We start from the raw sequence: 6,060 nt of genomic DNA on the forward strand, positions 1-6,060 counted from the left end.
AAAGGCAATAAAGACACGTAATTCATACGTCCAGAAACAAGTCATGCATTCTGGTTTTACTAGGACTACTTCCCATCCTTGGTCTTGTGGAACATAACCGTTATGGCCGTTGATAAGACAGTGTGTTGTAACGTCGTCAAAGGGACGAGGGTTACGTAATGACCAACAGTCTCGTAATAACCTAAAAACCTCATTTCTTACCCCAATTACCGACTCCGTCACTTGTGGGAACGTTTTGTTTAATAGTTGTAGCCCGATGTTCTTGTTCTCACTTTGGTGAGAAGCGAACATTACTAACCCGTAAGCATAACATGCTTCTTTATGTTGCATGTTAGCCGCTTTTTCTAAATCACGAAGTCCTATATTCGGATATACTGAGTCAAAATAATTTCTTAACCCGTTGCGGAAAATAGCATTTGGGTTCCCTGCAATATATGCGTCAAAGTAAAAACATCGTAACTTATGGATTTCCCAATGTGATATCCCCCATCTTTCGAACGAAAGCCTTTTATAAACCAAGGCATTCTTGGAACGTTCTTCGAATGTCTTACAAACTGATCTCGCCTTAAATAGTTGTGCCGAAGAATTCTGACCGACTCTAGACAAGATTTCATCAATCATGTCTCCGGGTAGGTCTCTTAAAATATTGGGTTGTCTATCCATTTTGTGTTTTTATACTGTAAAATAGACAAGAGTTAGATTCATAAAAAAAAAAAATACTTATTAATACAAGCAATTTTTACATATATCATAAAGCATAAGCACACTATATTACATATATTACACCACACGAATACAACTATCTTATTCTGACTCGCTCGTTTCTTTTTCTTCGGTTTTGGTTCGTTTTGCCAAGTTTCTAGGGATATATGATGTTCCCCTAATACGAGCCGTCGTTGTCCACATTGGTTTAGAAAAACCTGGTGGTTTAGAGGTTCCCGGGTCATTGTTACAATTAAGGACTTCGGGGGTTGACGATACATATAAAGTTCATCGGGGTTGGAATTAGATTTCTCTATTTTTATGCCCTTTCCCTTATTATTTTCTTTTGCCTTTTTAAATTCAGTTGGGGTAATTTCTATAACATCATCGGAATCCGATTCATCGGAGAATTGGTAATCCTCCCAATATTTTGCTTCCTTGGCGGAAACACCATTGACCATAATTAACCTTGGTCGGTTGGTTGAGGATTCTCTTTTACTTAACCGTTTTATTATTTCCCCCACCGGTTCTATTTCTTCTTCCGGTTCCGATTCTTCTTCCGGTTCCGATTCTTCTTCCGGTTCCGACTCTTCTTCCGGTTCCTCTTCGGGAACTTGTGAATCAGTCCACGAATCATTCCAATTTACATTTGACTCTTCATTATTATTAGGTGAGTCAATGGGACTTGTTCTAGAGGTATACATCTATCACATAATATCAAACACGTTAAGAGATTAATATATCACATAATATTCACATGTTAAAAATATATAGTTTCCAACAAAATTTGTTAAGCAATCATTTTTCAAGTAAACACGGTCGAAGTCCAGACTCACTAATGCATCCTAACAAACTCGATAAGACACACTAATGCAAAATTCTGTTTCTCTAAGACCAACGCTCGGATACCAACTGAAATGTCCCGTTCTTATTGATTAAAAACGTTCCATATTAATTGATTTCGTTGCGAGGTTTTGACCTCTATATGAGACATTTTTCAAAGACTGCATTCATTTTTAAAACAAACCATAACCTTTATTTCATAAATAAAGGTTTAAAAAGCTTTATGTAGATTATCAAATAATGATAATCTAAAATATCCTGTTTACACATGACCATTACATAATGGTTTACAATACAAATATGTTACATCGAAATCAGTTTCTTGAATGCAGTTTTTACACAATATCATACAAACATGGACTCCAAATCTTGTCCTTAATTTAGTATGCAACAGCGGAAGCTCTTAGTATTCACCTGAGAATAAACATGCTTTAAACGTCAACAAAAAATGTTGGTGAGTTATAGGTTTAACCTATATATATCAAATCGTAACAATAGACCACAAGATTTCATATTTCAATACACATCCCATACATAGAGATAAAAATCATTTATATGGTGAACACCTGGTAACCGACATTAACAAGATGCATATATATAAGAATATCCCCATCATTCCGGGACACCCTTCGGATATGATATAAATTTCGAAGTACTAAAGCATCCGGTACTTTGGATGGGGTTTGTTAGGCCCAATAGATCTATCTTTAGGATTCGCGTCAATTAGGGTGTCTGTTCCCTAATTCTTAGATTACCAGACTTAATAAAAAGGGGCATATTCGATTTCGATAATTCAACCATAGAATGTAGTTTCACGTACTTGTGTCTATTTTGTAAATCATTTATAAAACCTGCATGTATTCTCATCCCAAAAATATTAGATTTTAAAAGTGGGACTATAACTCACTTTCACAGATTTTTACTTCGTCGGGAAGTAAGACTTGGCCACTGGTTGATTCACGAACCTATAACAATATATACATATATATCAAAGTATGTTTAAAATATATTTACAACACTTTTAATATATTTTGATGTTTTAAGTTTATTAAGTCAGCTGTCCTCGTTAGTAACCTACAACTAGTTGTCCACAGTTAGATGTACAGAAATAAATCGATGAATATTATCTTAAATCAATCCACGACCCAGTGTATACGTATCTCAGTATTGATCCCAACTCAAACTATATATATTTTGGAATCAACCTCAACCCTGTATAGCTAACTCCAACATTCACATATAGAGTGTCTATGGTTGTTCCGAAATATATATAGATGTGTCGACATGATAGGTAGAAACATTGTATACGTGTCTATGGTATCTCAAGATTATATAATATACAATACAAGTTGATTAAGTTATGGTTGAAATAGATTTGTTACCAATTTTCACGTAGCTAAAATGAGAAAAATTATCCAATCTTGTTTTGCACATAACTTCTTCATTTTAAATCCGTTTTGAGTGAATCAAATTGCTATGGTTTCATATTGAACTCTATTTTATGAATCTAAACAGAAAAAGTATAGGTTTATAGTCGGAAAAATAAGTTACAAGTTGTTTTTGTAAAGGTAGTCATTTCATTCGAAAGAACGACGTCTAGATGACCATTTTAGAAAACATATTTCCACTTTGAGTTTAACCATAATTTTTGGATATAGTTTCATGTTCATAATAAAAATCATTTTCTCAGAATAAGAACTTTTAAATCAAAGTTTATCATAGTTTTTAATTAACTAACCCAAAACAGCCCGCGGTGTTACTACGACGGCGTAAATCCGGTTTTACGGTGTTTTTCGTGTTTCCAGGTTTTAAATCATTAAGTTAGAATATCATATAGATATAGAACATGTGTGTAGTTAATTTTAAAAGTCAAGTTAGAAGGATTAACTTTTGTTTGCGAACAAGTTTAGAATTAACTAAACAATGTTCTAGTGATTACGAGTTTAAACCTTCGAATAAGATAGTTTTATATTTATGAATCGAATGATGTTATGAACATCATTACTACCTCAAGTTTAGTAGGTAAAACTACTGGAAGTGACAAGAAATGATCTAGCTTCAAAGGATCTTGGATGGCTTGAAAGTTCTTGAAGTAGGATCATGACACAAAAACAAGTTCAAGTAAGATTTTTACTCGAATTAAGATAGTTTATAGTTATAGAAATTGAATCAAAGTTTGAATATGAATATTAACTTGAATAAGAAAGATAACCTACTGTATATAACAAAGGTTTCTTGATCTTAGATGATTACTTGGAATGGATTAGAAAGCTTGGAAGTAAATTAGTAAACTTGAAGGGATTTTTGAAGTGTTCTTGAAGTGTTCTTCCTATGATGATTATAGCTTGATTCTTGAAGTGATTTTTGATGAAGATGATGATTAACTACTGGAAAAATACGTTCATAATAGTGTGTGTGTGTTGAGAGAGAATTAGAAAGAGAATTGGAAGTGAAATGGAGTGAATGATGAGTGGTAATTGGTGAGTGGTGAGTGGGGTTAAAAGGAGTTCTAGTTAGTTGACTAGCTCATGGTAGAAGTTAAAATTGATTAGTCATACATGACATAATCAAGAGTAGAATCCCATGCTAGTTCCTATTGGTATATACTCATAGTAAGTACGTTTTGAAGCTGTGTATAATACGGGTAAGAATACGACTAGAATTCTTGATGAAAGAAAATAATGGAAAAGTAACTGTAACCATTTTCGTTAAGTATGAGTGTTTTGATATACGTATTGAAGTCTTCCAAAAGTATTTTAATACATCTAAATACACTACATGTATATACATTTTAACTGAGTCGTTAAGTCATCGTTAGTCGTTACATGTAAGTGTTGTTTTGAAACCTTTAAGTTAACGATCTCAATTAATGTTGTTAACCCATTGTTTATTATATATAATGAGATGTTAAATTATTATATTATCATGATATTATGATATATTAATATATCTTAATATGATATATATACATTTAAATGTCGTTACAACGATAATCGTTACATATATGTCTCGTTTCGAAATCCTTAAGTTAGTAGTCTTGTTTATATGTATATAACTCATTGTTAATATACTTATGGAGATACTTACTTATCATAATCTCATGTTAACCATATGTATATCCATATATATATATATATATCGTCATGTCGTTTTTACAAGTTTTAACGTTCGTGAATCGCCGGTCAACTTGGGTGGTCAATTGTCTATATGAAACATATTTCAATTAATCAAGTCTTAACAAGTTTGATTGCTTAACATGTTGGAAGCATTTAATCATGTAAATATCAATCTCAATTAATATATATAAACATGGAAAAGTTCGGGTCACTACATAATATACTAACAATTCAACTCTAATTACACTAGAAATTAACAAAATCAAATTAGGTATAAACTAGCTCAAGAACACTAAAATTCAATTTTAAAGAGTTTTAGGGGTGAAATCTTTACCTTTCTTGAGAAACTTCTTAACAAATTCATGATTAAAGCGGATTATAGCAAGAGATTTGGGTGAATTTGGTGAAAATTTGATGATTTTAGGGTGATATGTGTGTGTATGTTCGTATATGTGTGTGTGTTGTTTGTGAAGACAGAGAACTCGCTGAGCTTTTAATACCTGACCAGTATTTGGTCCCCATGCGACTGCATGGGTTCCAAGTGCAAACCCCATGCGATCGCATGGGGTGTAGGGTTTTTTTTTTTTTTTTAATAAAAAACCTTCACTTAATAAAACATAAATTAATAAATTTTAAAAATTTGTTTCTTTTAAGAATGAGGGCGTTTCGGATCATTGTCCTAGTCTGTCTCTCAACAAAGTTTTAAAATTTGTTACTTTTTAAGCGTTGTTTTAAAAGCAAAGATTTTTGGGTTTTTTAATGTTTTTGGCATACTTTAATTCAATAAGATTAAAAATAATGATAATAAAAGTTCTCGTCCCGCCCTCGGGTAAAGCAATTTCGGTTCAACGACCTAGTTTTCAACTCACGACGAAATTTAAATATCAAATTTTTAACTTAATGAAATAAAGTAAATTTTTGTTTTTTAATTCACACCAAACTTAAATTTAAAATGCATAAAATTAAAAATTCATATTATTAAAATTAAAAATTCACACCAAATTTAAATTTAAAATGCATAAAATTAAAAATTCATATTATTAAAATTAAAAATTCACGCCAAATTTATATTATATTTTTGTTTTTATACATACAAACTTATATTAAAAATATTAATTTTTTAAATATTTACAAACTTAAATATATTGATTTTAAAAAGTTTACAATATTAATTTAATATTTATATATTAATTTTAGAAACAAGGTAAAAATTAAAATTAAAATTCTTTTTGGTCTTTTATCCCACTTTAATCAATCAAATATTATTAAAAATATACACCCCTCTTTTCGGTAAAGTAATTTCGGTTCCATAACCTAGTTTTACTCCTGACGAATTTTTGAAATATTTTGGGTTGATTGATTAAAGATATTTATACCTTAAGAATAAACGGTAAATTTT

Source organism: Rutidosis leptorrhynchoides, chromosome 10 (assembly GCF_046630445.1).
Source record: "Rutidosis leptorrhynchoides isolate AG116_Rl617_1_P2 chromosome 10, CSIRO_AGI_Rlap_v1, whole genome shotgun sequence".
In the NCBI taxonomy this organism is placed as follows: Eukaryota; Viridiplantae; Streptophyta; class Magnoliopsida; order Asterales; family Asteraceae; genus Rutidosis; species Rutidosis leptorrhynchoides.